This window comes from Trichoplusia ni, chromosome 16 (genome assembly GCF_003590095.1).
Source record: "Trichoplusia ni isolate ovarian cell line Hi5 chromosome 16, tn1, whole genome shotgun sequence".
NCBI classification, from domain to species: Eukaryota; Metazoa; Arthropoda; class Insecta; order Lepidoptera; family Noctuidae; genus Trichoplusia; species Trichoplusia ni.
Genome location: NC_039493.1, coordinates 4253998 through 4278182, shown reverse-complemented (window position 1 = coordinate 4278182; position 24185 = coordinate 4253998). Strand labels below are relative to the sequence as shown.

Genomic DNA, 24185 nt, shown 5'->3' with positions numbered 1-24185 from the left:
AAGCCGCAGGTAGCTGGTACTCGGTAGCAATCTGTAATGCTCACGCGTCACTCGCTGGATGCAAATTGACTGACAACTGATAACACGCGTCGTGGGCGACACTTGAAAAACTTAACGCTTTAATCCCTGATTCTAAATTGCATATGATTTATGGAGAGATAACAGTAGCTATCGCATATCTATTACTCATAGTACTCGTATAAGTTTTTTTACAGCTTTTAAGACTTCTTTAGGCAAGGAACGGTCATTTACATGAGCAAAGCAAATGAAGTTTTTGCAATGCATTTAAAGGTTACAAACGCACTTTATGTTTCGTTTATTATGCAGTTATTTCACTGCTCTGTATACAAGAAAATGTTTCTAGCTACATAACTGCTTTTACTACAAGACATAAACGTGTGTATTACGGTGAAAAGACTTTCATTAAACACGCTGGTAAAAGGACTTACGAAAGTTGACTAAAGTCAACTTTCGTAAGTCCTTTTAAAGTGTCTTAGAAAGTAGACACACAAATTATTGTAATTTTACCGTAGTTACAACTTATCAAAGACGTGTATTTCCAGCAATGTCCAGTTTGAACTTTCAAGCATATTAAACCGTAGTTAATAGTAATACGGAACGAACGTAACATGCGGCGAGACATTCTTGTATATGGAAATATCGTTTAGGTTTCGTCAGGCTACATACGCGAGCTAAAATCGCACGAGTCGAACGTCCAATAAGCGTTTGATGGTCCGAAACGTACTTAGAAGTAGGCGATAAAACGTGCACGAGCTCACATTACAAGCTCTAATCGATTACATGAATCCTAATCGATTGTGTATCGATACTGGATTCGGCTGTGATTTCAATAGTACATTCTGCGCGTAATAAAACTTCTGAAGTCATGCTGGTGGTATGGATTGCTTTGTGATCAGCATGATCTTCCTTATCCATTGTTACAATTGATGTTGATAGAAATAGTGACGGCATTTATCTCAGCTCTATTAGATAAAAGCTGTTATCACATACGTCGTACTATTGGAAATAGAAATCCCATCTTTTGTAACCAAGTATCGCTCAAACATTCGTGATCAGCGACTTATTTAGCAAATCCAGTAGCAACTGGTAATGTTAACTGATGCTATACATTATACTAATGAGTGATCTATTAGGCAGGTGTGAATTGATGATGCCAGGAACGTAGTAAAGGAAATATTCAGAGAGTGTTGTCAGCGAATAATATAGCAAGTGCTGCAGGGCAAAGAACTTTAAAGGAAAAGTGAAATGGAGAAATGATACGGTAATGGGTCGTGATGTGACAATGTCTCAGTCATTGGCATGACTATGGATTCAACAGTTATGGACAAATATAAGCAGCCAGGAAAGGTTTTCCCAAAATCTTTATCTTTGATAAAACCGTTTGCTTTGTAGGCTACACGATGTTGAAATTGACTGGACAAGTAGCTGAGTCGTTGAGGTCACCAAGCAAGAACCACCACGTGCGGCGTGTCGGGACTTTGATCCCCGCGAAGGAAAAGCATTGTTGTTCTGAGACTGTCTTTTTGCATATGACTTGAATGTTTGTGAAACCTGCCGCGACCCAAGGATAAAATAACATAATGCGGGAGTCGTTTAAAAAAAAAATGGGGCTATATTTGGCAAATTTTATTTTTAGTAGGTACATTTTAGATATTACTGTGAATATGTAACACGGTCTTCGCAGCTTTTAGTAGCATGTTCCGTTCGAGGCCACCGTTATTGAAACTCGTTTATTTTGGAAATATTTTCAAAATTGCTATTGCATACAAGTGTTGCAAATTGACGGATCGTGAGTGATCGCGTTTTGGTTTCGACCTTTGTACACCTGTGTTAGCATCGTCGGCGATTTATACCAAACATGCAGTATGCCCTACACATGTCTACATGTTTATTTTGACTTAGTGACACGTGTGTGAAAGCGGATAAAAAACCTTTAGATTTAATTTTTAATTCATAGTTACAGAAACTTATATGTAGGTTAAATTTAATTATTTTAGCCATTATTTTAATCCAAAAGCCGTAATCCAACCATTTCTAAAAAAAACACAATTTAGATCGCATCATCTTATCCAGTATTTTGTTTCCAATAAATATATTTTCGATTATCATCGTACATTTCAGTATTTCAGTGATCATCATGTTCAGTAAGAGCAAACAAGTCGAGTGACCGCAACTTAACAGACATTACAGCTTCGTGACCGAGCGCCGCTCTAACCAGATTCACACCACCCTCCTAATTCGATGCTTACTACTATTTCGACAACACCACTCACATCTGAACTCGCAGATTTCCATCATATTTTAAAATAGAACAATTAAAAAAAATTGTTCGTCACTCGAAAGTAATGAAATTGACTGTCCAGAAGCTTTAATGCAGCAGTTCTAAAATCCATAAAATTAGGTTATATTTTATTATTATATCGCAGCCTACTCCTTCTTAAAGTATATTAGTATCTAGCAATTTTTTGATGCATTTGAATATCAACTAAATTTCATAATAACTTTCGTAAGGACGATTCATGCTTGAATGCATGAATAAATGTTAACCACCGGCGAGTCAGCGTATGATATCTTAATCTTAACTGGGACCCAACTAGTATTCTTATACTGTTTGGGTCCGAAACTCGTAGGGCACTCTCGATAAGGACGCATGCGTAAACCGTTGTACTACCCATGAGCAAATATTTTGATTTCCACAACCTCTTTAAAAATCGTCTAGGTATGTTATTTAGTATCCGTTTATTTTGTTCTTCTGTCGTGTTATCAATGCTAAGAGGTTTTTGTAAGTTTACAGCTTTCCAGAATGTTCTTTCAGAGTTACATCATCGGCTTCCAAAGTTGTGTAGGTATAGACTACGCGGTTTATCCGTGTCCAGGTGTAAATTGCTATACCTAAACAAAGGATTACTTTTAACACGTTTCTTTGCAATAGGATCTTGATATTTTTGAGGCATCCTGCTAAACGTGTTAAATGTTTTGTTTTGTTTTACAGTTTGTAGCACATTGTCCTCTTGTGGACTGGTGCTTGGAATGCAGGAGTAGTTAGAATAGTCTCTCAGTTTTTCACTTTATGATTGTCCAAGTATTACGCAAGGTTGAAGAAAGTTAACTCTGAATAATGCGGATTTTGTGTTACATTGATAAGAGATATCAGTAAATTCCAAAACACTCAACGAATGTGGTTTGCAAAATCAGCATAAAAAGCGGAAGAAAGTCTCAATAAGTAAAATAAAACCTTAATATTGGAAAACAAAGAAATAATCCCAACGTGAAAACAAAAACATGTTTGTTACAGCACATGTTACAATCTCGGACAACCTTCGCCGCACATCCTTGCTTAAAACGGAAAATTTCAGGCAAATTGATAAACGAACATTATGGAATCTGTTTCCTGTTTCACGACATATTTCTTGGACAATATTTGTGAGTTCATATTCGTTCGTAGCATTGTATTTAAGAGTTTACCAGAGTGCGGTCACCACATGTTAAAGTAAACATTCTGCCGATGTGGAAGCGAGAAAGATAATTATACAATGTAGAGCGCCCTCTCTCTTCAACAAGAGCAAGTCGTACTTTACGAGCTCGTGTTCGACCCACAGTTTACCGACTCGGTATGAAATTCAATAAACAATAAACACTTTTGTTTGACTTAATGTCATGTATGAGTTCTGAATTGCATTCCCCAGCTTCTTCAACATTTTGTGTTGTTCGTGCATTTATTTATAATGTTGTACTCATGCATTCTTCAGAAATTCATGATTAAACTGTATTCTGTGTGTAAATGACCGGGGACTTCTGTAGTATGTAAATCAATTGTGTAGCTAAATATAGAAAAAATCGTTTCTTTATTCTACTTCTTTATCGGTTTTGGTAAATTCTGCAAGTATTGTCTGCATCCGGTGAGACTAGACGCCGCTAATTCAGACAGGTAAGCGCTAAGCAAACAAAATTAATATCTTTATATCCTCTTCGTGTTATTTGCTATGACAAATGTACAGTAGTCTTATCCCAAGGATAGAATGAATAAATGAAAACTGTTATATATTATTGTTTGTTGAGCTCGAATCGTCACACTGTTTCCGACAGGTCTAAGTAAAAATAGGCAATTATTGCTCTGTTTTGAGACTCTCTTAACTAAACTTCTCATATAGTTTTAAATTTCCGATGCACTTCCATTTTACTGGCCACGCTAACCTCATTCTAAAAAGGCGTGAATGTTCTATGCTTATCTCAATCAGATAAAACGCATACAATGCGTTTGAAGACTTTGAAGTACCGCTAATGCGTCAAAGCTTCACCTTATACAGAATACAAAGTTGAATATATACGAGTAGCCAAAGACGCCATAGTTCTAGTAAATAATACGCCCTTAACCTAATTATTCAGTGGAGTTGTTGAGTGGATCGGCGCGGGCGCACTGACGTCAGTGGAGGCGACAATGGATCGTTTGCTCACTGTTTAGGCGCAGGCTACAGACCGTGGTGTCTGGAGTCACGTAGACACCGTGACACAGACAGGTATTTTAGGAAACATGTCGAAGCTTTTTATACATCCGGTATATTACAATAATTGGTTTAGAATTAAGGATATACAAGGAAAATATTGGTTAATTGGGATGATTAATGGGGTATTTATAACACATTTTCTTTGTAATGTTATTTAGTATGTTTGAGTTAAAGCGAGTATTAAGGCTCGTTCAATTGAAAAGGCATTATGGCAATGAGCTGTTAGAGCCGACACAAGTGCTAGTTTATAAATAAATAATGAGAAAGTAATTATGAAGAACAGTTACGAAAAGTAAAAAAACGAAAACATAAACAAGTTAGGTAAACCAAAATCCCGTGCATCACGCTACAAAGCAGAATAATATCGAAACGAAGAAATATGTATTACCGCATTAAGTACATAATGAAATGCAACAATCTTCACCGAGGTATGTGCAAACGCATTATCATATTACATTGCAAGTTTGTCCGCGATTAGCTCAAACTACACTTTATTACACCGTCTTACTTTACATACCTATGTAACATGATCAAATCTATGCTAAACTAAATGTAAAACTTATGCAAATATTTATGGTCAGAGTTCTAACAAAATTCTACGAAACTTGAGGCCTTTGGCTTATCAGCGCCATCTATTGTCGATAAGACGAAGTTGGATGGTGTTTTTTTACCGTATTTTAAAAGTTTTAACACTTCTCTGTGATATTAAGTGTACTTTTGTAACATGTAATGCTAATTTGAGTAACATGAACATAGTCTATGACTTTTTTATGTTAAGAAGTAAGGTGATGCGCCACTTAGATCCACAGTGTGTGTAATTGAAGTAATAATAGGAAATTAAAACTGATTGCAACATTTTTTGTGTTACTTTAAACAGATTTTGTTAGTATATGGGTCTATTTCATTGATATATTTTTGGCTGTTATTGTCCATATAATATTTGGCTTTTCTTGTAACTCATTTTACCCTATGCCTCTCCATTATACCGTTCGTAAATGGTTTAATTTATCTAGTCCACTGCGTCCAACAGCTGGGCAAGTTAAATGGGCCTAATCCAAATCCTTCCACGATTTTTTATCCTGAGCCACATGGAACCGTAGACTTAAAAGTATATTCCGACGAAATTTCACATTTTATTTACAGTAGCCTTTGTTTAAGCTCGTCGTACGATCACATGACTTACATATTGAGTTCATTTGTCTTTACCCAACATAGTAACAAAAGAGGCAAGACTAACAAGATTTAGCATCATACGTAATCACTGCCAACAATGTGGGCAACATTAACGCGATAATAATAAACGGAGGTAACGAGGCATGATTGAGACAAATTGCTGAAACGACACGCGATAGTAACGTCTTCACTAGAAATGGGTAAAAAATGTTTTATATGAAAGGATGCAATTATATTGTTCTCACGGGGATGTGGGAAACTGTGATCGTGGGAGAGGTGGAGACACGCGTGTTCTATAGTGGGTTTAGAGTTAGACAAGAGCTCACGTGGTGGCTCTAGTGACGTCAGTTCTTTTGGGGTAGATAGTCTACACTCTACAGTACCTACATATGTGCCCTAGTCTCAAAGCAGAAAAATGGGCTAACTTGGATACTAACGGTTCATAATGTTAAACGTCAGTTATATTAAAGATATATAAAATAGCTTATTAAGTGCCTTAAAAACAAACAGATTATGCAGGCAATTCTCGCCATGGCAACTTGAAACTTAGCAATAACCTCAATCACTCAATCGCTGTCCCTACTTACTACTAAAGTATTAAACCTTTAAGCCAGGAAACATTAATTAGAATAATATGCTATCCATAAAAGGCGGTGAAATCTAGTATCACAAGAAAGTTGTTATTAACAGGGACGGGTTCCATCGTCTACTACGTCGGAAAACTATCACTACTTACAAGATCATAAATAAAATTAATGCTAAGTACTGAATCAGTTATCAAACGACCGGAAAGTGGATTAAATCGTCCAAGTAAATGTCGATAGGTAATTAAGTGTTAATCGATTTAAACTGAGCTAATGGCTTGATTCGTTTAGCTAGGTAAAATGGCCATATTTATCGAGAAATTGCGTTTCGTATCAGGGTATCGGATAAAACCTCTAAGATAATGGTATAAAATAGGTATTAAATAACCTTTAAACAAGAAAAACATAAGAATTTTTAAAACGTATTTTTATTGTATTTCAATTTTTAAAAGACCGTAGACACCTATTTGGCGGGGATTCGTCATTATACCTAAAGCCAAAGCATTACACTCTGAAACTTTAAAAATACCATGTCGCTATTATTCCAACAACGACCTATCTGAACGAGCCTTTAGAAACCAATTATCGAGGCAAAAAACGCAATTTTTATATCAATTACTTGAACAGCAATTGAGTTGTTAGTCTCGTTCAGAAAATGATTTATTTTCAGAATATTTCTTACAAATAAGAAACATCTATATTTATCTTTTAATACATAACAACTTAAGTTCGTGTTTCTTTAAAATTGCGTCAATTTTTGACGTATGTGCGAGGATTATAAATGATTGATTCAATATAATATATTCTGTTGAAGTTTCTTCAGGAGTCGATAATGGCTTTAGTGCTACTGTTATACTATTGAACAGTTTATACAATAGGAATAAGGTAATAAAGGGCCAATGGTACAGGACAAGAAGGCGGATATTACATTATGCTTTTGAGCTTGCTTTCTGCTTAAGACATTTCTTATTTTTTTGCAGTAAATTGTAAGTGTTCTTATCCTGAAGCAAAGCCGTGATTATTTATAATCTTTAAAATTAATCTATGCAAACGTTTAGGTCTCTGGATTATATTTAATATCTACATACTTTGAATATTCCAGTTGGAAGTAAACAAACCTTGAATTTAGTCTGGGATCAAAAATAATGAGCTCGAAATACATAAACTGGACTAAATCCAGTCTACTAGTAGACTTCACAGCAAGCCAAATGTTTAATCAAAAACTGTGCGTTGGATATAAATCATTTAGTAGTAAGCTGTAATTGTCGTGCGGCGATCATCAGCCGCTGTTTACCATACACGCGTGCGTCATGCCCGCGCTACGACTCTTGAATAATAAACGACACAGTAATGGTGAACGCACATTGAACGAAAGAAATTTGTAAAAAAAGGAAACAACGATTATACCTATGAATGAAGAAGCTGTCGACTCCCCCTTCATATTCAACTAAAAATATTGAATGCAACTTAATTTAAAATGAAACGTCAAGTGTGAGAAATAGCAGGAGATTTAAAGGTGACTTAACATCGATGACGTCTCGAATGTTTATTTTTTCACGTTCTTAACACTAATCATGCGTTTGATTACAAGTAGTAGAGATGTATAATTGACTATCATGTCGCGACAACCAACAATTGAATAAACCATTCATCGAGGAAGGTTTTAGGCTATAATCCATCACGCTGCGACTAATAAAGTGCGAGAAAATGTGGAAAAAACAGGGCAGATATAAATCATAATTTATATCTTCTAACCACGCGGACGAAGTCGCGGGCAACAGCTAGTAGGTACCTATAAGTGAACGGTAGCTATCAATACGTGTTGCCGGTAGCCTCTCAAACCGCATGTGGTTACAGTACAGTGTATACACTCTGTTAACACACGTAACGCGAACTGTCCAACAGAGAATATCAAGCGGCATCTCACACAGACTCATTAAACTCAAATGAACCGAGTGTGATTAATAATGTGAAATGTTGAGAGCACTTATGTTAATGCGACTTCATGAAAATGTAATTTATTATGCGCGTAAAATTAGCTGCTATCATAGTGACTGGGAAATGCTCTTCTAAAATAGATATGGATCCTAATCCTTGCTGTTTATAGATCGATTTCAAAAGCTCGAAGGTCCCATTATGAAATGTAGGAGAACAATAAAGCTTATTAAGAGAAGGTAGGACAAAATCGTCTTCTTTATGCACAAGTTGCCTCAGAAAATTTCGGTATACAAAGTAAAACGGGAAGAGAGGCGTTGGACCACGAAATCAAAGCTACTTTCACACAAAACACTTGTGAGACACATGTGGAGAATAGATTACAAAATCACTGAACTACCAGTAGTGAGGGAAAGTTCGTTTAAAATAGAAAACGTAAGCACCATAATGAAGTTTTTATAGCATCCTTTATTGAATTATTTTCTAAAATTGCTTGAATAAGAATCGTACAAAAGGGGTGTTCCTCCCGCAAAGGGCTTTGGTAGTGAGGATTTCTCAACAATACAGACCCGTATTATTAGGTGATTCAGTATTATGAACAAAAGGCCATGAATAGGAATACAGGAAGTGGGTGATATAACGTGGTTTGTAGAGATCACTGGAAAGGCGTCGCTAATTGCATGGTAATTCTTTATACTAATAATACCTAGCTATCTTATTTTTGATGCTGAGTTTCTTATAAATGTAACAATCTTGTTGAAGTAACTACAAGAAAAATAACACGCCATGGTGTAAATAATAAGGAAATGTAATATTTAATTTACAACAAAGTCATCAAAACACGAAAATATTGACGTTTCTCATAAGATTCTTGAACTCGGACAAAAATATGTAGCAACAGTTATTTAAAGACTTGAATATAATATTTTCCTTAAAAAAGAATAGCATTGTTGAAGTTAAGTGTTAACGTTTAAGTTACAGAAAAATAAATTGCTTACAATATGAATGTTCGTGTTAAGTGAGCATTTACGAATGGCAAGAACAACAAATAGTTCTTAATGATTTTGTTAAATACAGACTATATTTAGAAAAAGCTGAACATTGGCAATGGTCTAAGAGAGCAGAAGTCATTGGTAACTGATTCATAAGCTAAACAGTACCACGCCCACAACAACATGTGATGTGTTTGCAGTTTCAACAATGCTAAATGCACTTAAACACACATCGACTGTGGGAGGTGTGAAATGGAAGTACGAAAGGAGTTTAAATACATATGTATTTACAAAACAGTAAAATCTAGCTAGTTTCTTAGCTAGGAAGATTTGTCATACTACTGGAAATGAAACGAAGAATGTGAGCTGACGATATTAGTTATTCTGCTTTAGCAAGTTTTCTTTTAGATTAGATAAACTTGATCAAAATATTATAGTGATGACATGACCAAGGGTACCGCCATGCCAACGTTCATATGCCATTTTAATGTCAAGTAAATATAAAGCAACCAAGAATGTCTACATATTTACAAGACCAGGTGCCAAAAGTATGACATTTTGAAATGTTCATACTTTCATAGACAGATCACAGGCGCTTTTAAGGGTTCTCAAGTTGTCGCCTATATTTCATACCAATATTCAAACAAAGCAAAACGCTACGCAGGCACACCCTATATAAACAGTTATCAGAGTAATAATAAAACCTACATAGTGTTCGCAGCCGTGCCCTCGTTCTGCATCATCAGGCCGACTTATTGTTACCAACGCCCTCACCGAGCCAAGCCTTACTGCTAAACAGTCGCGGACGACTGGAGGGCAGCGAAGTTCAAATTCATGCGAAATGAGCAAATATATTACGTATACATGAAGTATATGAATTTTGTAGATAACGTACAATACGAGAGACTTTGGAAGACTCGAATATGTTATTTTTTATTTATTTTATTCAATACTTCTCATACAAATATGTACAATGGCGGACTTGTGTGTGTGTGACTGATGTGTTTATTATGTGATAGACACATAAACGGTTAAAAACTATTAAAAAGTACTCTACACACATGATAAAATTATTCAGAAGTACAGAACGTACAAGTTAACGTACTTAAATATCATAACTGCAAAGTTTCTCACGGTCGGGAAGCAGTAAGCGTGACGATATGTTCCTAATTAATTCAACCTGTAATTACCACTTGCAGGTACAGGTCAAAGTATCGTGATCAGCAGTAATGTACTGCTGATCACGTAACAAAAACTGGTATGCAGTAGGCGACGCCTTGTAAAATATAGGCTTTGGACCGGCAGCTTACATGCATATTTTTTAGAGATATGCTGCTGACTTCTAGAAATGAACATGGCATGCGTTTTTATTAAATTTGCACTTAGGTAGCGGTAAAATTTTCGTGCTATCCAATGTAATTTGACATTCAAAAAGTGCTACTTAGAAGCCTAATTTGAATAAATGATTTTTGTTTTCGACTTCACCCAGAAGAGGATATTCATTTAGGAACACTTATGAAATTAATTGTGGCTATCAATTCAGATGAAAGAGTCGTTTACTGGGATACTTTATCTATGCAAAAAAGGAGGCCTTTACACTAAAATTTTAATATCGTAGCGATTTTTCTAGCCAATAGGCAATAGCCCATATAAATTCGACCTCAACGGTAAAGTCCGACCTCTCTTTCATTACCCATGCATTAAAAAGAGAGTGTGGTATATTCGATTTAAAAGCCCGTCTGCCAGAAACCTATGGTTAAAATGAAGCAGATAGCAGGGGAGGTCACCTGCCGTGACGGGCAGGTGCGGGGCCACCTGTGGCAACACTGCCTTTCGAAAACGAACTTTTAGGGACTATTTTGAATATCGCAGTTGTTGTTTTATGGAAATGAGTTGTATGACACTCTGTGTGTCGTTGAGAATTCACAGCTATCATAGATACACGCGCGATGTGAATGCGATGATCGGAGGACCAATTGACTTTTAGGTAGTATAGATAAATGTATATCGAATGGAAAAAAAACAGTACTGCACTTTCATGGTATTGCGTTTTCTCTAACTTCGCATTTCATTTAAACTAGTCGTTTTGTTCGAGTCCGATGACTTTAAAAGTCAGTTCACTTACGTTATTACAACACCTACACACTTTGAAATACTCTGATCGTTTTATGAAGTGTGAATAAATTCCATTTTAATTTTAGCACTAGCTAAACATAAATAAGTTATTAATAGATTGTAAATCAAGCAAATGTTGATGTCATCAACAATATTCATTACTGTTGTTTTGTAAACGTATGTACAAAGGTTAAAATAGTTTATTAATAGTCTTAACCATTAAATAACATTTCAAAGTGTATATTTTTGACAGCAGTTATTGAAATTGCTTATAGTACAAAAGTAGTCGGCCTCAATTCTGCTATTTACAATGGCCGATGAATGAATATTAATTATATTAAATTGACAGTCTCCTAAGCATATTGCTAACTTTCCTAATTGGAAATGCCTTGTATTGACAATAAGGGGTTCCGCCCCTAACTGAATTTCTAATTATTGTGTTGGAAAAATGCTTAGGCAAATACGAACAGTGCCAATTAAATCCAATATCCATTCATACATCGGTCATTATAAATGGCGGAATTCGGGCCCTTCTTGCAGCGAAACAAAAATACATAATAGTTAGACAAACCCCTGTGAACCACAGTAAAGAAAATGGTTGTGGAGATGAATGGCCTGGTTACGTAAGATGATAGATTGTGATAAGGGAGACAGATTATCGCGTATATTCCACTGTTTAATGTACTCTCGACGACAAAGTACAGTCACGTGCAAAGAGATTTACGGAATAAGGTTTATTTAAAAATACGTAATCTAAGCGATTGGTATTTGGCTTATGGACCTACTTACAGAAATAAATATTGACACGAAACGACCTAATAACGATACCGTGAAAGGTAAAATCCTCAAGACTTTTATACACCATACAACTGACAAATTGCAAGTCTTTAATACTGAACAACTTTACAATACAATATTTTTGTATAACAGAAGCTGCTTTGAGACTATAACCGACGTAAAATTGACTCGGGTTGTCTCGCATACGAACGAACTTTAAAAAGCATAATCTTGATATCGCAAAACATATTTCTTAAAGCCGAAAATGTAATTAAAACAAACATTCATATTGGAAGCAGTAAATCATATTGACGTGGCCAATGCCATCAGATGGTACTGGAACATCTGAATTGCCAATAAAACCGTACTGTTAGTTAAATATTTCAATCCTGAATAATGAAAATATAATAAATCAGAATTTAGTGCTATCTGACTTTATATTTAGATATATTTTTAATGGCACTGGGAAACGTCAATCAGTTTTGCCATATTAATGACAAAATTATTACTACTTGTAACGATAAGTAAATAAACTGTGGAAGTGTCCTGAAAAAATATACAGTCAAGTTTATAGGTAGTTGAGTGCAGAAGCACATTTATATTTGTCAAACTAATTACAATACCATGTGAGGTAGGGTTGTCAAGCAATGAAAAAAACTATCATATGAGTAGGTCTATCTAAGATATTTTTGTTAATCGAAACGACCAAATCATCTTTTTAATTTTAATTTGACTACGTCTCGAGTCTTGAATCAGAAGTCGAAAGTTTACACGCGCTTGAGGTTTAAGTCGTCCTATACAAGATTTGTATTATAGACAAATCGGCTTGGCAAGCACTTTTGCGAATAAAAAAACACAAAATCAACAGAAAAGTGACCTAGAAATATCATGTCGTAGAGTCTACACATATGTTCAGAAACGCTTCAAACAATAACTAAGATCTGAGTCAGTGTTATGAAGAAATTAGGAACATTAATATTTCATCGCATCTTTCATACGAACATTGCAAAGGCGATTAATACATGTTATTATAATATTTGGAGAATTCCACTTGAACGTCCTCATTTACAATTTCCAAGATCATTGATCTTAATTTCGCTTCAATGCTTCTGAGTATCACGGATGTGGTTTATTTATTATTGAACATCACAAACTCAAGTCAGCCCTAACGAAAATAAAGCCGCCCATTCACGCAGCGTTTAGTCGTGACCATGACATTAATATGTACTCGTAATATTTGTCGGCTGCGACGTTCATCGCTCCCGAACGAGGTCGGATACCGATTCAGGTTTACGCACATCCGACTCATTTTGAAACCTATATTTATTTAAGTCTGTAAAGTGAATTATTTGGAAGTGAATCAAAGGCAATAAGTACTTAACCTAAAATATAGGCGGTTCTAAATACATTCAAATCGCTTTTCGTCGAGGTTTACAGTTTGCTCTAAATATTTATTATTGTAATTTGATGAATTTATTATTATTGCTTCCCCCTAAACAAAATAAACTCACACTTATCAAAATTATTCAAGGTGAATTAGATTATAATGTTTACTAACAGTCTTAAGCTCGTTGGTAAATCGTACACAATCGAACACAAATATTATCACGCTACATTCAAAAAAATGTTATCAGCGCACTATTATTTGCACGCAGTAGTTACCTACTTAAAAAAACGGTTTACGTTAATCTTATGTCACATGACCCGGTTATAAAGCCACCTGGTCACAATGCGACAATTAAGTTGACACTGAAAATGTTTTTTTTTATTAACATTCTATTCTTAGAGTAAATTAAAAAAATTAAGGACTACTAGGAGCAACTACTGCTTAGGAGATTACATAGTTAGAACTTAGTAGTTTAATTCTCTACAACTATAATAATAACTAATATCGACTCGAATCTTGACGAGAAAGAAAAACACAACAAAAGAAGTAGAATAAGAATATAAGTCTCACATCCTGTTCCCATTAAATTTAGACATATCTTAACGATTATAATTTCAACAAACGTATAAATAATTTAAACAACAATTACATCCGTACTAAGTAATCGCAATGCGGGGTAATCCTCGGCTACCGAGAACTCAAAACAAATAAGTACGTTTGGTCGTGCTTGAGTCATGCGCGTGCGCCAGTCCGATGCGTAAGCATTGTTAGATACGTGATACGTCATAGTCGCGTGCCGTTTGCTTTCCCGATGTACGACTTATATTTAGCTGGATGCCCTTTTACGGTAAATGTAGGCATTAGGCATGTATATTGCTTATTTGGCATTTAACGTCAGCTTTTCATTTGAGGTTTGTATGTTGAATTAGTTTTCAACTGGAAAAATGATATTTTTTTATTTATTATAAGATTTATTTATGTATTAGAAGAATGGTTACTCATACACCATAAAAAAACTAGACGTTTTCTTAGACAATCAGGTCCCGTCAATCAAAAAAAATATGATGTTATAGGTTAATGGCTTTCATCAAAGCTTGATCATGTTGATATAGGCTTTGAGAAAAAGAAAGTACCCGCTGTACCTGGAGTACCGGTGATTGTGTTAGTACAAATGTTTATAAATATAGGTCATAGAACAGTACTTAAAGGAAACCTCCATGATCAAATAAAAACAATGACTAATGTTTATATTAACTCATTTCAACAAGACTCACTCTTTACTGTGAAACTGGACCTTTTTCTATGAATATTATGTTAATATTACAATAATATGTACATAGCTAAGTATAGCGCTAAAGGAATCATCAGCAGAACAATAATAAAAAAAAAAACATATTTTTTTGGAGACATGGTCAAGTCAATAAAGCACAGAAACAAAATAGACTTCATAGAAAAACTACTGAGCAAAACTTGATGGAATTTTTACGGGTAAAATTACAGATATTTCACGATAAATGAAAAAAAAAAACATCAACACAAATCGTTCAAAATCAAAATCATCAGTAAGACTAATTGAGAACTACTCCTGTTTGGAGTTGGTTGAAAATGAGCGAGGAAAAGCTGTATCAGACAGTCACATTTACTCATATATTTTTTTTAATCTTACCTACATAACCACATTGAATGAACAATGTTTGGCTTATGACTAAACTGCCATTTTAGTTAAGGCATGTCTAAGTAAGGTGTCCTAACTTATACGAATACTAATGACTAACCAATCTAAAACCGTAGAAATGGGTTAGTTACAAACAAATGCAAGTCAGAACACACTAACAGTCTTAATTGTTGTAATGACGACAAAAGAACGCATTGTCTCGGATTTTTTGCGCGAAAACTTGACGTTTCAATTCCCACAGCAAACGCGTAATTAATTAGGAATTCTTTAAATAGTTTTGAAGACTTCTATTAGCATCAACAAGGTTTTAGTATCAGATATTAAATTTAAACTCCTTTACTTTTAAATTCTTTAAAATTCAACTCGTGCCGATTTGTACACTTTTGTAATTTCCTTATGCATTCTACCTACATTTGGTATACATTTGGTGTCTTTGTGCATGTGACATGGATGTTAGCGAAACCCCCGCGACTCAAGGACCAAATGCCTTAGTGCAGAAGGTTTTTTTTATGAAAAGAAACCTTCTGCACATAAAATATGTTCATTTTTTTTTCAGTTGAAACGCTTAATGAAGATCAAGTAAAAACCAGCATCTAATCATTATTTAATTTAATTAAACTACGAAATAAAATGTGCATAACTATTAGGTTTAATCAAATGATTAATAAATGATAATAAATAAAAAACGAACCGTTTTCGTGGCCTGAGGTTTGCGCGCGCGCAGTGACATGTAGGCGCGATCCATCGCCGCCACCGCACCATTGGTCCCGCATAACATCACTATACAAATATATCACTACTCACTTATTCACTGTATAGACAATTATTATATTATACGTGAAACAAAACGCATGCGCATGAGTGTAGGTCGGAGCGTCAGCAGGCACTGCGCGTGCGCCGGGCCACGCCCCGCCCCTCGCCCCTCTACTATTTTCGGAGCCCTGTGGCTTCCCCTACGGCACAGGACATAAAAAACAGTAGTGCAACTGAACGCGGAAGTATAGAACTGTATTGTTATCGAGAGAGTGAACTTTACTCATTTAAAACAAGGATGATATTAATAGATTTTATTTTTATGTTGAACTTTTCTGTATGAACACATTCATGGTGTAGTAGTAACTGCGCGTTTGATTCCTTCACCATGACACGTTGATATATACACTGTACAGTGACAGTGACCGATTAGGATTGTAAACTGCAAAATAACTCTGAAACAGCAAACAAGTCGGCACGCACCTGTTTCGTCTCTTCAGCTTCAGTTAACTTTGTCTGAAGATAATTTAATATGTTTACACTTTGACATAAAACAGGGTATCTACGTGTTTCTCGCCAGAATTGCAATGATTGTAAAAGTGTTGGTTTTAATCTTCCGCCATGTTTTTATTAACGGATGTGGGTGTCGTCATTAAGATGATTGGACCTCGCGTGCCTTCATCCTTTGCTAGTTGACCGACATTTTGCAATCGGAAATAGTTAAAAGCGAAAAAGATACATTCGGAGTTTCTATCGAGTGGCTTGATTCGATGAGCATAAAATCACGTTTACACTTCTTATGCAGTAAAGGTGTGTGTCATGCACGTCTAGCAGTATCGATGTCTAAATATTTTAATCTTACCGTCGCGGTCATGAAATTACGTCATGACCACACAACCTTTTGAAGTTTGTCTATCTGTGACCTTGACTTTCTCATTGGGCAAGGTTGTACACAAAGGCTCGCCTTTAAGGCTAGGTTCAATAGCGGTCATCTATGCTATAACGAGATGGCTGCGTGCTTGTCATATTTTGATAGCTGACGCAGGTGATTGACACATAGTCAATAGTAACTTGTAGGTGTATAAATTGTATAGATAAGATTTATAGGAATAAGAACTATCTTGAGAATCGTAAGCGAGGTCAATTTCTCTTTTAGTCTTCCTGACATACCTCAAAAACAGAGTAGTAGTAATAGCGAAGGAAGGCAAGAACAAATATGACATAAGATTAAAAATAGATTGTAAAGTCGGTACAGTTGTCCTACTGTTCATGGTTGCACTTTGTCGAACGCGGACTATTCATTTCCCCTCTTTTATATTATTGTAGGAGTAGGGCTAAGTTCGCATTTATGTTGAAAGAATGTTATAGGAATCTGAGAAGGAATCGGAGGAACATAGAAGAAATTATTTTTAAAATTAATAAAGTTATTATGATAATATTACCTAAGAGTAAAATATGTTGACTTAAAAAAATCTTCGCAAAAACTATCGGAATCACATGGCTACAAAAATCATAAGCCCCAACAAGTCATGATACGCAAATTTCTACGAGTTTGTAATTATATTTAATTCTCTCTTCCGTCTATCCAACGGAACAATATCATACTGATATAATGTACCCACACATTTTTATTAAGTTACGTCACGGGTCACAGCTGACTAGCCACGGTCTAGGGTCATCACACATAGGTCAACACAAAAAAAAAACAAGATAACTGTTAACAATGTTGTGATCATATAGCTCTTTTTGGTTCTAACTAATAATATATCTTGCTGTACTGATATTGGGCGTGAGAGAATTACAACCAATTTCCGTAAGGTTGATCCGCATAATAATTAGCGAAGTGATGTGAGCCAAAAGTTAAATTCAATGTAATCTATTTTGTTTTAAATTGATCGTTTGAGCGTTAATTTTGAGATAATAATTCAGTTATTTATTTATTTAATAAAATACACACAAGACAGTAAACAAAATCAGAACTTAAAAGAATGAAATACAAAGAACTACAAGGGTGCTGCTTACTTCACAAGAAATAACCAACAAGGAAAATTTATTATTATGTTACGTGTGACAACCCTAGCCTAAGCACAACGACAGCATATGTCGGCGCGGCCACTTTCTTGCCCATTGCCGTAGCGCCGCACACCTAGCTGTCCATCAGTAAGGTGTTCCGTACGCTTTCACATCAACTGCGGAGAATCAGTCGGGCTTTTAGTGTCGCTAGGTTTCACTTTTTTAAAAAGGTACGTCGTTTTGTAATTATAGATTTTATCTCAACGACTTCATACCCTTAAGAGGTGATTTTTATACATAACCTACGTGTAAAAAGCACGACTTAAAGTAGACTGTTGATAATTAAAAACTGTAATCAAAGCAATGCCTATCTAGTTTTAAACATAGCTTTTAATAGCGACGGAACGAAACATACAATACATAAGACCCGTTTTACTAAAGAAAAAGTCAGTCCATATATCGATCATAAATCATACATCCGAAATAGTCAGTCAAGATTAGAATGGACAACAGCCAGATTCGCTCATCATACACTGCTACCTATGATAAATACTTTGGGTGCAACTGAAATAACATAATAAAGTCCGCAAAAAGATTATACCTATTGCTATTACATCGCAGGCAATCCTACATCAAAAGTTCTAATATCTTAATTCTTAAAAGGCACATTAGATACATAAATCTTACACAAGTCAGCAGTGTCGATGTCTAGCAGTAAATAGGTCACCGTGTTATCTAGTGAACGACACTCAATTACAACTTCTCATGTGTTTCGTAGTGAGGTCATTAGTGACTTGGAGTATTCATTTCCTTTAAGTAAAACGTGATTACGAAACTATTGCATATTGCATGTTATGTTCTAATTAGGATGTTATGACATTTTTTTACTGAGTAAGATTTACTATTTAGAATGTTAAAGTTAATTATTTTTAAATTTCTTATTGTATTTTTAAGGGATATGTTAAAATAGAAATTAGCTTTTATATTAAAAAAATATACAGCTTCACGATCTATAATGACATTTTGAACATAAAAAGATCCCTGTCAAAAAATGCGATAAATCCAGACACTAATGGCATAAAAAACCAGACATTTTCAATAGATTACCTAAATTTATTTTACACAGCAATTTATTTTAGTCATACCAACATAACACACCAGATAAAAGTCTAGACATAAGATAACACTTAATAACTGATTTTTTACACCTATTAACCACAACAGCTGGTAAACATCTAGACCTATAGTCAGTCGTGTAATGATATACCTAGGAAGGAAGAGTCCCATCTGCCACAACAACATCCGAAGCGAGTGCGTTACAGTAAATTGCTGTAGGTACACTGGATAGGAACATTTGCGGGGCCAACAATTTCCTCAGTTGCGACAATCATCCAATTAGGGCACGATAATAAACTTTAATCGCCTGTAATTAATGTACGCTCTAAAATTGCTGGTGGTACTACGAGTTCTCACTTGAAAGTCACTTTAAAACTTGTCAATGAAAGTCTTTAGCAAGCAAGCAAATTTTTAAGCCGTATTATTCGTTTTAAGTGATTGGGTCGTTTCAGTTAGTATGTTGATATAAACATATGGTATATAGTATACATGTGAGGCATTAACGATTCAAAACAAATTTACTTTTATAATCATTTATTAAGCAACGGTTTAAATGCCCCGTGCCGCATCAGCTCATGATAAAAAGATGGGTTAGGTCCGAAACTAGTCGACCGATCCCGATCAATACGCGTGAGTAAACAGTCAATAAATAAATATGAATCCGCTTCACCAAAGTTATTATAATAATAATTAAGTTTTATGAAATTTAAAAGGATTTTTCTCAAGTGATGAAATTGTGAGTTTTTCCACTACCAGTTCAGTAGTAGGAGTTGAAACCGGATATAACTGGCTTTAAAATTCATGGTATCCTGCACGGCTCCCGTCTTTAACAGCTAACCGTGATGATAGCAATGCATTATAAAACTGTACGTGTTTAATATGGGTTATCATACTGCAATAATACTAAAATAGTCGGTATAGTATTATATTGTACAGAAAATGTTATGAAATGTCTTACCAAATTTCTTATAGGAGAAAATAGACATATTATTACCTGAAACAAATAAAAAATTATAATTAATTTTATGAATCAATAAGCATCATAATAAATATTTGGTTTTTGAAATTGATATCTTAAACAAAAACATATAAACATTAAAGCTATCTTGCTCACTCCTTAAACCATCTCTAACGAAAGCACGAAAGCTTTTCCGATGACCTTTGTTTACAACGTCATCATCAAATGACCCATAACGTGACAAAACATCTAAAATGCCACAAAAACAATAGACGACAACAGGAAACAATCACGACGCGCAAAAAATTCAATCAAGACAAACGAATTGAAAATATTAGGCCGAAATGATTGAATGATGATGGCGTGGATTAAGTTAGGAGTCGTGATGCTTTGGTAGATCAGATATACTTTTGGAATAACCATTTTTCTAGTTTTAATTTGAATGACGTATGGAAGGATCCCTTCGCTCAGTACTAGGATCATATCATCATAAATATAGGCCAAAATAAAAGGAGAATGGAACTCGCGAATCAACACTTGATGTATGGTAGAGTAACATCTTAAATTTCAATTTTCCCTTAATTTGATATTTAGGAATGTACACAGTGTACATTTAGGGCACGTTTAGGAAGCGATGTTTGCTCAAGATTCCTGCCAGGTATTCTTATTATTCGATTTAATTGATACGAAAACTGTTCCTTAAAGTAAATTATAATATCGAAGTGCATCGGAAAAAATCTATCAAAACTTGTACAAATCTGGAATGTCTCTCTCTTTTTTGTTATTTCATTGATATTTTTAGAGGGTTTCAGTCGATAATATTGTGGTATTTTCCTGTTTGTCACATATTCAGACATCCAGACCATCGCAACATAATTCACGACCTATTGTTAACCGTACCACCTTTTGTGTCGGTTAGGTGTTATACACACAGTCGCGATCACGATTTTCATTGTTCAAAAGTAAAATTGGTAATACAAATATAAGGTAATCTTTAAACATAACTGACATTGTTTTCATGTATTTTGTATTATTAAGAAACTGGACTATGTTGAAGGTTGGTTTAGCTAAATAGTAATTTTCGATATCTAACCGGTCAAACGTACTTACAACATACTGACAAAAATCAGCCAACGAAAATATTCATAGGTCAAAAACTTTCCGACAAGCAAGACACAAAAGTAGCATTTATTAAGGTGCGTCGGAACACTAATAAATTCATTACTCGAGACTAAACGACTGTATACCGGATAGCGTCTGTCCATCTGACACAAAAATAAGGCTATAAATATCGCACTGCCAATAGCTACAGGTGTATGTGATCGTGACCAAATTATTGTCACAGACATCCTTGGAATGCCGCTCAGCATTACTTAGAACATAGCAAAAGAAAACTATTTCAGGAGGTATACCACTACCTAGCACTAGAACTGTTACTATGGTGGAGGTGAGACAGAGCATTACTCGGCATAGAGCGGCATAGGGTTCGGGTTCGATTCCCACCCGGGACAAATGTTTGTGTAATGAGCACGATAATTTTGTTTCTTTTTGGGTGAATTTTATCTATATTATGTATATATTTCGAAATATATATACATGTAAGTATGGTTATCAGTTCTCTAGCACACATAATACAAGCTTTGCATAGTTTGAGACTAGATGGCGTTGTGTGAATGGGGTGGAATATGACAATACAATTGCAACGTTAGTTTTAGAAGATCGTGGTACTTGGTAGGCCCTCAGTCGTCGCGTCTTGGTAAGCAGTTATCTGTGTTGTCGCCTCTAACTGCATTACGCCTTATACAGTGAAGCGCGTTAGGGCGTTCTCACGTTCGGTTGTCGACCCCGAGCTAAGAGGATCGCGTTAATAAAATGATTAGAGGCCGACGATAGCTCTCAATTGTAAAGACGCCAGGCATATCATTCATCAAAAAAATTAAACAGCGTACCGTATGTTAAGTGAAAATTAGTTACACTTATTAAGTGATCCTAATTGTGTAAAAGTGTTTGCTTTTTTATATGCAATATTATATTGTTGCTTAGCTTAGGTACTTTTAGCAAACATAGCATATTGGTGATATGGTATTACTTTTAAACCAGGGTAACATTTTATTCTTAATAGTAAGTATGTCTTTAGAATACCATAACATTAATTATGAAACATGGTAGAAGAATAATTTTGCTTAGATATATTTAGCAAAGTCTTTTGTTAATATTGTAGATTTGCAAGTCACAATGACGAAGCAAAACCTTTATTATGAGAAGACATCTGCAAGCTGTTAAGATGTTACTCTCATGATAACAGCGTTTAATTTAAGGATTTTGAAGTATAGAATAGCACTTCAGAAACCTAATGTGAATAACATTTATAATCATTATCAGCCTATATTCGTACACTGCTGGATAGGCCTCCCCAATTTCACGCCATCGAGATCTTTTTTCAGCTGCTCGCATCCAGCATAACACAACTTGTGTCGTATAGGAAACATGTTTTTCGCAAGAACTAGACTACTGGTAAAGCTGACTTTTAAATTATTATAAGAAAGTTCAATTATTGTCGCAGTACACGTGCAAGTTTCGGGGCACACGGAACAAGAACAGCATTCCATCGCCATACAGGCTCGCATTCTCGAGGGACTGTAAATGTCAGTGCGAATTAACATAGCACAGCGTACACTGGCAATAACTACTTTTTTATTTCAACCAAAATGTTCTACTGCAGACAGGATGGACTTAACACTAAGGTAAAATAATCTAAGTATGGTATGAATAGGGTTTATGATGATGGCAAAGAGAGGCAGAGAATTGCAATCTTATTAAAATGCCAAGAAGACAAGAAGGTTATATATTTGGTTTAGGATACATAACTGAGATCCAATACCACAAACGCTTCGGATAAAAAACATTTTCGATAGCTTTCTTACTAGTTCACATTCATAGGTTCTAGATATTGTGTACAAGGTATGTACTCCACTTTCGGTCATTCGTAATTATTCAACAAAGAATATCGTCAATCATCGACGTGCAGTCAATAAAAATAACAGGAGCCTAACTTTGCAGAACTTTGCTAAATTGCAAGTCCTCATAAATTCATTGCCTAAAGTAATTTATTAGACAAGTACTTTTTCAGCTCATTGCGTCATAGTTGCGTAGTTTCAGACGTCTCGGTTTGACTGCACTTCTAAGTGAATTAGCTATGAGTGTTATAACGCTGGTAACACTACGCAACTGTCTGGGGACCTACCACCAAGCGTGAAAATCTGGAAAAGAGACGCCGCTCTACACCAAGTATTCCTGTCTCGCTTCAACACCTGCAATACCATTAGTAAGATATAGTGGACTGCACCTTATTTTCCTACACGGAACCATCTCGAAGAAATATTCCATATTTAGTATGAACCACATCATACAAGTACTTTCCTTGATCGGTACTAATTCAAGGAAAGGGCGTTTGTATTTACTTTTTACATGTACTTTTTGCTCCTGTGTGTGGCAAATGTTAAGTTCGCTTCCTGTAATAGTAAACCATTGATATAAAATCTATTAATGTGTTAAAGACACTATACTGGTATCGAAGCGACTGGTTTAAATTCCGTACAAATGGGAGTTTTTGCGGTAAGGCGCTTAGCTGCAGTACATTCCAAGGCGCAACTGTCTGTATTAGGGTAAATGGAATGGGAGAAACGTGCCAGTGCACATATAGACCACTTTCCACAAGAAACATGGGTGTAATGCACATATCAAGCGAAACCTTTTTTCATCTTGTTTTATAAAATCCGCTCTCGCTCTATGGAGACGCAGGGATTTTTGATAATTCAAGTCCCATGCACAAAAAACCCTGACTGAGGACAAGAATTCGTGGATCACACAAACGCTTGTCCTACAAGAAGACCTCAATCACTCACTTATATGATGACTATGTCCCATGGTTTCTTACTAAGGAAATGTCCTATGGACGACCTTATACTGTCAGTTGGTTATACACGAATAATGTTTCCGGCTGATAATAATTTAATTAAGGTGCGTTAGTCTAACGGCAAAGCGTCAACTGCCGATCAAGTTACCGTGAAGCCATATCCTGCGATGTACTCGCCGTGATATACAACCTACGCGGTTAGGGGTGACGTATGAACGCTATGATACACTAACCAACACTAAACTGAGATAGCTTCTGAGTGGCC

At 35.4% G+C, this 24185-nt stretch overlaps 1 protein-coding gene across 2 annotated transcripts in view; it reads right to left on the bottom strand.

Moving 5' to 3' along the window:
- Positions 1-24185, bottom strand: part of LOC113502048 (regulator of G-protein signaling loco) — a 92126-nt gene that overhangs the window by 35281 nt on the left and 32660 nt on the right. The window lies entirely within an intron of this gene.